The sequence below is a fragment of the Dasypus novemcinctus genome, chromosome 4, assembly GCF_030445035.2.
Source record: "Dasypus novemcinctus isolate mDasNov1 chromosome 4, mDasNov1.1.hap2, whole genome shotgun sequence".
NCBI classification, from domain to species: domain Eukaryota; kingdom Metazoa; phylum Chordata; class Mammalia; order Cingulata; family Dasypodidae; genus Dasypus; species Dasypus novemcinctus.
Window position 1 is genome coordinate 62,887,508 of NC_080676.1, and position 13,230 is coordinate 62,900,737.

At 35.7% G+C, this 13,230-nt stretch overlaps 1 pseudogene; it reads left to right on the plus strand.

Moving 5' to 3' along the window:
* The first annotated feature begins 507 nt into the window (after nt 1-507).
* LOC101438560 (eIF5-mimic protein 2-like) lies at nt 508-9,232 on the plus strand (annotated as a pseudogene).
* Nucleotides 9,233-13,230: the final 3,998 nt, after the last annotated feature.

The following is a 13,230-nucleotide window of genomic DNA, read 5'->3' on the forward strand; positions in this document are numbered from 1 at the left end:
CATACATTCAAACCAAGTCCATCCTTTAAGCAGGGCTTTCCCCGTGAATAGAACAAAATCCCTACCCTGCGTCCCTCCCTTTAGGGATCAGGTCAAAGAAGGCTAATAGGCATCCTGATATGGGGCTGACGAGAAATCAGAAATTCTCTTTGGCCAGGGCACACATCTCAACTTATTTCCCTGGAGATTTTTACAGTCAGAATTGGCTATGTGTCAATTTATATGAGTATGGGCATGGGTGTGTGAACTATGTGGGAGAGGGGAGAAGGGGTGGAGAGGTCATACACTTTTATATTATATTTACCTTTAAGCCCAGTCACATTATCCAAGAGTTGATAAGAAAATGTTCAGGTGGCATAAAATTAGACAAGAGTTACACAGACAGGTAGCTTCTCATTAAAAGTTCCCTAGTAGAGAGTCCCAGTTACAGAGTAGACACTGCTATAGTTGCTGCTTCATCAGGGATTTCTGGTTCTTTCCTCTTTGCCTTAAATTCGTGTGTCTTTTATGAATAATCAAAAGCAGCAAAAGTCAACGCTATCAGGTCAGTGTTTTAAAACTAAGATAAGAGATGAAAAAGAGAGAGGTTTGACCCTACTCACTTTCAGAACTGCATTCAAGGCTTAACTGAAACTGGCACTGATTTGCAAGCAGCAGTAAAATTTTTTGATGCTTCTAGAGCAAAACTTGATTACCACCGATATGCAGAAACACTCTTTGGCATTCTGGTGGCTGGTGGAATGCTGCCCCAGGTGGTATACTGGCAGATGACATGATGAGTACAGAAGTCTCTGTGTTCACAGCACACGAAGATCCAAAGATCATGCAAGCATTTGCTCAGGTTTTTAACAAGTTAATCAGGTGCTAGTCATACCTGGAGAAAGGTTTTGAAGGTGAAGTTAAAAGGCTGCTGTTATCATATCATACTATTATCTATCTTTTTATCCTTTAATTTACCCTTTTTAAATATTCGTCATTTCTAAATTCTTCTCCAAGTTTCTTGTCCTTGTTTTTTCCTTTCAGGATGCTGTACCCCCTTTAGTATCTCTTGTAATTCTGGTCCTTTGGAAACTTATTCCTTTGTTTGTCTGTGAAGGCTTTGAACTCCCCTTCATTTTTGAAGGACAGCTTTCCTGGATACAGAATTCTTGGCTGGCAGTTTTTCTCTTTCAGTACCTTATATACATCATACCACTTTCTTTATTTATGCCTTTAATAAGGGTATAGAAGTTTTCTGTCAATATTTCCTCAAATGCTCTTTCTGTCCCTTTTCCATTTTCTCCTCCTTCTGGGACACTGATAATGTGTATGTTTTTGCCTTTCATGTTATCATTCAATTCCCCAAGACCCTGTTCCATTTTTTTCTACTCTCTTCTCTTTCTGTTCTTTTCCAGTTCAGATGTTTTGTCTTTGAAATCACTAACTGTCTGAGCAATTCAAGTCTCCTCTGATGTGCTTCCAATATATTTTTTTAACAACAGCTTTAATGAAATGTAATTCACATACCATAAAATTGACCCCTTTAAAGTATACAATGCAGTACTTTTAGTATATATACAAAGTCATGCAACCATGACCACTAATTCCAGAACATTTTCACCACCACCCCATGGAAAGGAAACCTCCTACCCATTAGCAGTCCCTCCCCAATCCTCCTTCCCTCAGTCCCTGGCAACCACTAATTTATGTTCTGCCCCCACAGATTTGTCTATTCAGGACATTCCATATAATGGAATGCTACAATATTTGTTCTTTTGTGCCTGGCTTTATTCACTGAGTATGTTTTCAAGGTTCATCCATGTTGTAGCATGTATCAGTGTTTCAGTACTTTTTATGTCTGAATAATATTCCATTGTATATATGCAATACCTTTTGATTTTCCATTCATCTGTCGATGGATACTTGAGTGGTTTACACTTTTTGATTCTTAGGAGTGATGCTGCTATGGACACTCATTTACAAAATTTGCATGTGGTTCTATGTTTCAGTTCTCTTGAGTACACCTAGGAGCAGGAATTCTGGGTCACCTTTTTATATGAGTGGAGCATCACAGTGGACACATCACCCCTCTTGTTAAACAGCTAATGTATTTTTAATCTCATCCATTATGTCTTTCATTCCCATAAGCTTTATTACTTTTCTTTGCAGGCTTTCAAATTGTTCTTTATGCCCACCCAGTGTCTTCTTAATATACTTTACTTCTTTAGTCATATTTTCTTTCAATTCTTCAAATTGATTTGGAAGAGTTGTATGATTATCATAGATTAATTGTCTTAAATCCTGTATCTCTTAAGGGTATTTGGTTTGTTCCTTTGACTGGGCATCTCTTCCTGTTTCTTAGTATGGTTTGTAATTTTGTGCTGATGTCTAGGCCTCTGAATATGTTGGTGAATTTACTCTGATGGCCAATTTCTCTCTCTTCCTATTGTTATTATTTTTTCACAGCTCTTCTTTGATATTTAGTTCAACTTATCCTAAGTGTTTAAAATTGCCCAACTTAAGTGATCAAAATGGTGCCCTTGCCTTTACAATAATAACATTACTGTTAATGACTTGAATTCCCCAATAAAAAGATATAGAATGATAGAATGGATTTAAAAATATGAGCCATCTATATATTGTCTACAAGAGACTCACCTCAGATGTAAGGACACAACCAGGTTAAAGGTGAAGGTTGGAAAAAGATATTCCACACAAATAGTAACCAAAAAAGCTAGGGTAGTGATATTAATATTGAACAAAATAGATTTGAAATGCAAAATTTTTATAAGGGATGAGGAGGGTCACTAAATATTAATAAAAGGGGGAAATCAGCAAGAAGAAATAACAATACTAAAAATACACACACATAACCTCAGTGCCCCAAGATACACGAGACTCCCCTGGCAAAGCTGAAGGGAGAAATAGCTATCTCTACAATAACAAATTGGAGACTTCAATATACCACTCTCAGTATTGGATCAAACATCTGGACAGAGGATAAAGAAACAGACAGCTTAAATAATATGATAAATGGAACTACACCTAACAGACATCTATAGAGAATTGCACCCCAAACGAGCAGGATATATGTTCTTTTCAAGTGCTCATGGATCATTCTCTAAAGTAGACCGTATATTGGGTCACAAGACAAGTCTCGATGAATTTTTAAAAATTGAAATTATACAACACACTTTCTCTGATCATAACAGAATGAAGCTAGAAATCAATAAAGGATGAAAAAAGGAAAAATTCAAAAATATATGGAGATTAAACAACACACTTAAATAATAAGTGGGTCAAAGAAGAAATTGCAAGAGAATTCAGAAACTATCTTGAGATGAATAAAAATGAGAATACAGCATACCAAAACCTATGAACACAGCAAAGACAGGGCTGAGAGGGAAATTTATAGCCCCCAATGTTTACAACAAAAAAGGAAAAAGAGCTGAAATTAAAGACCTAACTGCACACCTGGAGGAACTAGAAAAAGAACAGAGAACTAATCCCAAACTAAGCCAAAGGAAAGAAATAGTAAAGATCAGAACAGAAACAAGTTAAATTGAGAAAGACAACAACAACAACAACAAAAATAAATAAAGAAAATCAACAAAACCAAAAGTTGTTTCTATGAGAAAATCTACAAAATTGACAAACCCTTAATTAGACTGACAAAGAAAACAAGACAGAAGACACAAGTAAATAAAATCAGAAATGAGGGGAGGACATTACCACTGACCCCACAGAAATAAGAGATATCATATCAGGAAACTATGAACAGATACATGCCAAAGACTAGAAAATGTAGACGAGATTGTCAAATTCCTAGAAACACATGAACCAGCTACACTGACCCTAGAAGAAATAGAAAACCTAAAAAAAAACAATCACAAGTGGGAGCGATTGAAACAGTCATCAAAAACCTCCTAAAGGGAAGTGGACTTGGCCCAATGAATAGGGCGTCCACTTACCACATGGGAGGTCCAAGGTCAAAGCCCTAGGCTTCCTTGACCCGTGTGGAGATGGCCCATGCACAGCGCTGATGCGCGCAAGGAGTGTCATGCCACACAGGAGTGTCCCCCGCATAGGGGAGCCGCACGTGCAAGGAGTGCACCCCGTAAGGAGAGTCACCCAGCATGAAAGAAAGTGCAGCCTGCCCAAGAATGGCTCCACACACACAGAGGGCTGACACAACAAGATAACGCAACAAAAAGAAACACAGATTCCCTATAGACAGAAGAACACAGAGCGAATGGACACAGAGAGCAGACAAGGGGCGGGGCGGGGGGGGGGGGGGGGAGAAATAAATAAATAAATCTAAAAAAAGCCTCCTAAAGATGAAAAGCCCAGGATTAGATGGCTTCACAGGTGAATTCTACCAGTCATTCAAAGATGACCTAATACCAACCTTGCTCAAACTCTTTCAAAAACTTGGACAGGAAAGAATGCTACCAAACGCATTCTATGAAGCTAACATCATCCTAATACCAAAATCAGTTGAAGGTACTATGAAAAATAGAAAATTACAGACCAATATCTCTAATGAATATAGATGCAAAAACCCTTGACAAAATACTTGCAAACTGAATCCAAAAGTATGTAAAAAAAAAAGAGAGAGAGGAAAGATAGGAAAATTTGTCTTTCCCTATGTATTGTTCCCCCAAAATCATGACTTTCCATCAAAGTAGTTGATGTTTTCCTGCCTGCCATAAAAGCATTAAAAAAAAAAAAAAAAAAAAAAAACTTTCCTTCCAAATGTTAAATTTTCCAGTAAATTAGATGCTTGGAGCCCAGCAAGCTGCAGGAGAAAAGACTTGATCCAGGAAAGGCTTTGCTCAAACTCCAAAGCTTCCCAAAGAGAGGCCTGGGGACTGGGACTGGTTTAGGAGCAGAAGGGAGTGGCTGAGGAATAATACTGGCTCCAGATATACACCAAAGGGGTTTTTGGCTGCTAAAATTTTAGAAAAACATCACTGTCCCCAAAGCTGCACAAACATCTTCCTTCCCTAAGCATTTCCCCTGAAACAATGTTTTAGTAGAGTCTTACTAACAATAAATGTGTCATGTCATCCCCTCACAGCCCCTAGGACATTCACCGAAGTCAGTAGTTTGTGTCTGCAGAAGGGCCATCTTCTTCTTTTCCCTCAAAAAGAAATGCTCAGTATAAGTCAAGAAATTTAGAAGTTGCTGCAGCCACTGGAGGCACAGTTTCACACTATCTACACTCAAACTCCTCATTAGTGCAAACTTGACTGACCCTAAGTTCACAAGCATGTCTTTATCCTGGACGGAAGTTAACTTTTACCTTTAAGAGAGTTTAATTTTTTGTATTGTATTGCTGGGGAACAACAGGGAGAGAAGGGGAACCTGAATGCAGAGCTGATGAACAATGGATAAGAATATTTTCTATGAATTAAAGCATTTTTAAGGTTTGCTAAGACAGGGCAAGCTCTTTTCCACTCTTCATTCTGTCATCAATGTTCACCATATGGCTATCTGAAAATTTAAAAAATGTTAAAAGCTGGAAAAAAAAAAAAAAGAATTATACACCATGATCAAATGGGTTTTATCCCAGCTCTGCAAGGGTGGGCCAACACAAGAAAATCAATTAGTGTAATAAACCACATCAATAAATTGAAGAAAAAAATCATATAATCCTCTCTATTGATGCAGAAAAGGCATTTGACAAAATACAGCACCCTTCCTTGATTAAAAAAAAAAAAAATCCAAAAGATAGGACTAGAAGGAAGCTTTCCCAACATAGTGAAGTACATATATAAAAACCCTACAGCTAATATTATCCTCATCGGTGAAAGACCGGAAGCTTTCCTGTTGAGATCAGGAACAAGAAATGATGCCCACTGTCACCATTATTATTCAATATTGTAGTAGAAGTTCTAGCTAGAACAATTAGGATAGACAAAGAGATAAAAGGCACCCAAATAGGAATGAAGAAGTAAAACTTTCACTATTCACTGATGACATGATCCTATATCTGGAAAATCCTGAAAAATCCACAACAAATCTACTAGAATTAATGGATGAGTTCAGCAAAGTGGCAGGATACAAGATTAATATGTAAAAATCAATAGCATTTCTGTACACTACTGATGTGCAATCTGAGGAGGAAATCAGGAAAAAAAATCCATTTATAATAGTAACTAAAACAATAAAATATTTAGAAATAAACTTAACCAAGTACATAAAGGACCTGTATTCAGAAAACTATGAAACATTGATTAAAGAAACCAAAGAAAACTTAAATAAATGGAAGGAGAGTCCATGATCATGGATTGGAAGATAAAATATCATTAAGATATCTATTCTACCCAAAGTGATTTACAGAGTCAATGCAATCCCAACAAAAATACCAACAGCCTTTTTGGCCAAAATCAAAAAGCAAATAATCAAACTTATTTGGAATGGTAAGGGACCCTGAATAGCCAAAAAAAATCCTAAAAAATAAGAATAAAGTTGGAGGACTCTCATTTCCTGAATTTAAAGCATATTACTTAGCTACAGTGGTAAAAACAGCATGGTACTGGCATAAGGACACAGATTGAGCAATGGAACCGAATCAAGAACTCAGAAATCAACCTTCACATCTCCAGCCAAGTGATTTTTGACAAGGCTGTTAAGCCCACCCAGCTGGGCCAGAACAGTCTGTTCAACAGATGGAGTGGGGAGAACTGGATAGTCATATCCAAAAGAAAGAAAGAAGACCCTTATCTAATACCCTACATAAAAATTAACTCAAAATGGATCAAGAACCTAAAATATAAAAACAACAACCATAAAACTCCTAAAAGAAAAGGGCGAAAAGGCAGCTGACTCAATGGGAGAAAATATTTGGCAATTACATATCTGATAAGGGTTTAATACCCATGATATATAAGGAGAGCACACAACTCAACAATAAAAAGACAAACTATCTGATTAAACAATGGACAAAAGACTTGAAAAGACAACTGTCCAAAGAAGAAATAAAAATGACAAAAAAACACATGAAAAAGTGTTCAACATCACTAGCAATTAGGGAAATGCAAGTCAAAACTACAATGAGATATCATTTCACACATAGTAGAGTGGTCACTATTAAAAAGTCAGAAAATTGTAATATTGGAGAAGATGTGGAGAGACAGGAATGCTTCTTCACTGTTAGTAGAAATGTAGAATGGTACAGCCACTGTGGACCATTGGCAGTTTCTTAAAAAGTTTAATACAGATTTGCCTCATGACACTGCCGTACCATTACTGGGTATATACCCAGAAGAACTGAGAGCAGTGACATGAACAGACATCTGCACATACATTCATAGTGGCATTATTCATAATTGTCAAAAGCTGAAAACAACCCAGGTGTCCATCAATTGATGAATGCATAAACAAACTATGGTGTATTCACACGATGGAATATTATTTAAGAAGAAATGAAGTTGTGAAGCATATGACAATATGGATGAACCTGGAGGACATTATGTTGATTGAAGCAAGCCTGACACATAAGGACAAATACTATATGATCCCCTATTATGAACTAAATATATTATGTGAAATATAAATACATTATGTGAAATAAGAATATGGATAAAATTGCATTTATAAAACCATTTTTCTTTGAAGCTGAACAAATTAGGTTAGTACTACAAAATGTTAATGTCAGACAAAAAAAAAACACATTATATTAAGTGAAGGAGACCAGACACAGAGTACTACATGTTACATGATTCCATTTATACAAAAAGTAAGAAAAGATAAATCAATTTATAAAGATGAAATTAGATTAGTGGTTATGTAGGGCTGAGGAAGAAATGCTAAGGGATGTGGAGTTTTTCTTTTTACTCCAAAAGTGAAAAAGCTCTAAAATTTTTTGTGATAATGAATGCACAATATTGTGATTATACTTAAAGCCATAGATTATACACTTTTTGGGTAGATCATATGATATGTGAATATACCTCAATAAAACTGCTTAATAAATAAATAATAAATGTGCAAAAAAAGCCAGAAATAGCAGCTATGTCCAGCAGGGAAAACACAGAGAGACTGAGAGGTGAAAATTTTCTCATTTGTTTTTTTTGTCTATTTTTTTATTAATATTATTATTGAAATAATGAAATTGCTCTAATAATGATTGAAGTGATGAATGCACAACTATGTGACTATACCAAATATCATTGATTGTACCCTTTGGATGTACCATATACTTTATTAATATGTATCAACAAAATTGATTTGTTTTTTTATAAAGTTGCTGTTGTTCTTCAGGTGTTTTTCAGAGTCAGAAAGGAACAACCTGGCTATGTTAACTAGTCTTCTTCTGGCTAACAGTACACTTAATGCATCCATTCTTAATAGCTTTTGTAAAGAGAATTTGGTTAAAGAAGGGGTTTCAGCAGCTTTTGCTGTAAAGTTCTTTAAATCATTGATAAATGAAAAAGATATCATGCAGTAGCTCTAAGTCTTTGGAAAGTCAGCATGGATAACAGACTGATGGGACTTTTTCCTGCCAATAAGCAAAGTGTTGAACACTTTTCTGAATATGTTCAGAATCAGTAAACCATAGGCAGTCTTAAGGAGCTCCAGAAAGAACTTCAAGAACATATGTCACACAGTGATCCATTTAAGGATATCATTTTATATGTCAAGGAAGAGATGAGAAAAACCAACATTCCAGAACCAGTTGTCATTGGAATAGTCTAGTCAAGTGCAATGAGCACTATGGAATGGAACAAAAAAAGAGGAGCTTGTAGCAGAGCAAGCCATCAGGAATTTGAAGTAATACAGCCCTTCACTTGCTGCCTTTACTACGCAAAGTCAGTCTGAGCTCACTCTGTTACTGAAGATTCAGGCATGTTGTTATGACGACATTCATTTTATGAAAGCCTTTTAGAAAATAGTAGTGTGTTTTTTTCCCTCTATTTTTTTTTTAATGTTATATTCAAAAAATATAAGAGGTCTCCTTATCCCACTCCTCCCAAATCAACAACCTCTTTCATCATCATGGGACATTCATTGCATTTGGTGAATACATTTTGGAGCACTGCTGCCCCACATGAGTAATGGTCTACATTGTAGTTTACATTCTCCCCTAGTCTACCCAGTCCTGACCGAAGAGCCCATTCTGAAGTGGTATAAAGATGCACATGCTGCAAAGGGGAAAAGTGTCTTCTCTGAACAAATGAAAAAGTTGGTAGAGTGGCTCAAAAATGCTGAAGAAGAATCTGTGTCTGAAGCTGAAGAAGGTGACTGAATTTTGAAACTACACCCTCAGCAAAGCAAACAAGAGTTGTAGATAAAAACGTCATATCTCATGTGTCCTAGTTCTTACATCTTCCTACCTCCTTATATCAAGTATGATATAAGGACTTTCATGGCAAATTTTAATCGTTTCTATGGTTACTGAAAACGTTGGGTTTAGTTTCTAATACCATGTTTTAAGTAGCTGGAGGAGCTATAGATTTTAATCTAATGTTGCATTTGTCTTTTCAGTTACCTTCTACCTCCTGTATTTTCTACTGTAATAATGTAACTTAAGGCCTTTCACAGCGAGCAGTTACTTTATTCCTTGGGTTTTCTATATAAACAGTTTTCAAGATATGAGTTGGTTAAAACAATTTGTTATAAAAATTCTGTTTGTAAATTAATCTGTACTAGTATCCAGAGTCTCAAAAAGCAATGATTTGTTTGACAATTTGATATGAAATGAAGTGGCATATTTTATGCCCAGAGCCCTTTTCATCTTAGAAAATCTCTTACACAGTAATTGGATTCATTAACATGAAACTTGAGTACTCAGACCATTGCTGTATGTTAACATATTTTCTTGTCTTTTTTTTTTTTTTTTTTTTTGAGGTACTGGAGCCAGAGATTGAACCCAGGACCTTACATATAGTAAGCCAGTGCTCAACCACTGAGCCACATCAGCTCCCTTGAGTTGTTTTTTTTTTTGTTGTTGTTGTTGTTTTTGCTTTGTTTAGTTTTGCTCATTGTTTGTTTTATTTTGGGAGGCACCAGAAACCAAACCCAGGACCTCGCATGCGGGAAGCAGGTGCTCAACGCTTGAGTCACATCCACTCCCTTTTCTTACATTTTTTACCCCAGATGTCCTTAAGCTCAGTTGTTTGCTTTCATTCCTTAGTGAAGCCATGAAAAACAAACTTGAAAATGAGGTCCTTCAGAAACCATGTATGGCAGAGATGATGGAATGAAGAAAGTTGAGCTTCTTCTCATTGAGAAACTTCTGCATTCAGTTACTATAATTCCATTTTAAACAAATGGGTATTCTTTTCAGAAAACCATTCTCAAGTATACCTTAAAGAACTGTCTTGTCACCCAAAGTGTTTATGCTCATAATAGACTTAATAGGATTGATAGGAAAGTATTCAAAAAAAGGAAATGACTGAAGTACTAAACCCAGTAAAAACTTTTGTAAGTGGGATTAAACACAACTCACATTCTTTATTGACTTAAAATATTTATTATGAAGAATGAAGGGCAGCAATAATGATACATCCCCACTTGGTCATACTGGACTGTTTTCATTCACTTAACATATTCAATAAGGACTCAAGCATTGGGCTACTAATATTCCCTAATTACCATTTTTTAATTGCCATGAGCCAAACATTACTTCTGTATGATAGAGCCATTTACTTTAATGGCTGCCTGTAATCTTCGTCTTTCTTTTCTTACTGCTACTCATCTATGTATATAGTCATGAGAAAACAAAAAAATGTGGCCACATTTTTGGTAGAAAGAATTGATGCTAAATGTGAACATTTTGAAGGTTTTCTGATTGGTGAAAGAAATTAGCCTAGAATAATGCCACCAAAGACTGAGTAGAAATTATCCCTTTTTAAGGTCCATCCTTGTGAGCCAAGAATTTATTGTTTAAGATTAAAAATTCATCTTGAGGGAAGAACAACTAATATAATTTGAAATACCAATAAAGTAACCTTTCAAAGAAGAGCATTAATATAACTGAGAATATTGTGAATGGAGAAAATTTGTTAAATAACTTTGATAAAGTTTTCTTGCACAGAGAAAATGTTAATCACTAGATTTCTATATGGTGATCTGATTTACTTTTTAATTTGTAGTTCTCAAAACACTTTTTACAAAAAAAAATAAAGTCCATCCTTACAAAAAAAAAAATTCCCTAGTAGAGATTTAAACAGTCCCCTTAGCTCAGGGATTAGAACCAGGAGATGCACAGTCATGAGGAGTCATAGGTCTAAGAGTGATTTGGAAGAAACCAGGCTTTGATTAGGTTATACAGTATATACTAGAAACCCTTCAATTTATTTCACCAGTCATCAAACAATTGATTATGGAGAGCTTATGTACTATAAGAGTGCTTTCTCATCACAAAGATAAAACAGATAGGTTTTTATAGGAAAACAATTATTATGAGCTACAGATTTTACAACTTTTTTTCTTCATATTCTCAAGTAAATTTCAGGTTTCCTGATAAATGCACTGTAGATATTGTAGTTAAGAAGCCACATTTCTTGCAAACCCACAAGCTTTACATGAGAAGTGGGAAGAGCCTTCACTCCATCGTCCAAAAAGTGTTCTCTGGTACACTCCCATTTTAGACCTACTAGATTGTCAATGAGAAAATGGATAAATAAGTAGTTCACAATGTTTATATCAGAAAGTAACTAACATTTGGAGTTTAATCACTAAAGCATTTTTAGAGAATGAACTTATAGAGGCAGTAAAGGTTCTATGGACTATGTTTCTCCATGGAGGTACATGTGAACAAGAAATGAATAAACTGATGCTTGTAATCTGCATTAGTATACAGAGCATTTGTCAAATGAACAGAGTCACCCACAGGATATGTCCATCAAAGGGTCGTAAGCCTCCTAATTAAGAAGAATAAATTAGGAAAACAAGAAAATTTTAATATGGACTTATGCTGATATGCAAGGAAAAGAGGGAGTTTGAAATTAATTACTAGTAAAAGACAAATACTGTGACAATTAAGTAGAAACTCAACTATAAGAGCCATAACAGTTCCTGAATCTGTGTCACTCCCTGCAAGGCAATTAAGCAAAATCCAAGAGGGTGTGGAAACTGTAAGATTCATTCAGAATGGTTTCAATGTCCACGGGGACCTCTTGATGGAAACAGGTCACGGCAGCTCATGGTAGCTACAATTCCCACCTGGGAGTCCAGGTCATTCTTCTGAGAGGATTTACATGATGCAAGAAATAACAGGAGCTGCAACCCAGTTTTGAGGCATCAGGGACTGGAGAAGGAAACAGCAAACTATTTCCTGACCTTAAAGGCTAATTGGGAAAGAAATCCTAATAAACCCTAATTTTAACAAAATTTAATAGTTATAGAGTGTTCACTGCGTACCATGAGTAGTTAGTTCTAAATCACATATTTATATTCATTTAATCACCAAAAACCCTATGAAGTAGATATTATAATTATCATCTCCATTTTACATATGAGGAAACTGAGTCACTGAGCAGTTAAGTAATTTGGTCGTATAGCTAATAAGTGACAATACCAGGACTAGAACCCAGATAGCTTGGCTCACAGACTCTAGGTATTTACCTACTAAGCTTTCTCCTAAGCCCACTTCTCATTGGCCTTGAAACCAGAGTAAGTTTGATCCCAAAGGTGCATTGTTGAAATAGGCAATGGTTGAATTCAATATTTTTTTCTAAAAAGAATTGCCCTGATTTGTCACCTAAAACATAAGTGCCATTTATAATCCACATAAATAAAAAGTCTCTGAACTTCAGTTCAAATTAGATGATATTCTAGTCCAGTGTTTTCCAATGTATGGGACCTGGACTACTGATGCTGCAAAAGATTGTTTTTAGGTAATACATACACAGGACAGTAAGAAGGAGTAATACACTTAGTAAGAAAGTTTTTCCTTTTGAATTATCTTTCAACCATTCTGGTTTTTTCCCTCAAGAAGAAAAATTTAATTTGGTGCTAGCACCTCTTCAATGCTTACTAATTTATTTTTTTGGAGGTACCAGGGCCAGGGATTGAACCCAGGACCTTTTATGTGGGAAGCTAGTACCCAACCACTGAGCTATACAAGTTCCCATTGTTAATTCATTTTAATAAAGAGAGGAGACTTCTTTTCCTGGCAATATGGCAGGTTAGATGCCCTGAGCAAAATTCTCAGTGAAAACACCTAAATAAGCTAGATAGAAATATTTTTTAAAAATATTTTCAAATGCATCACTTACCTGGCATAGAATTAATGAATGT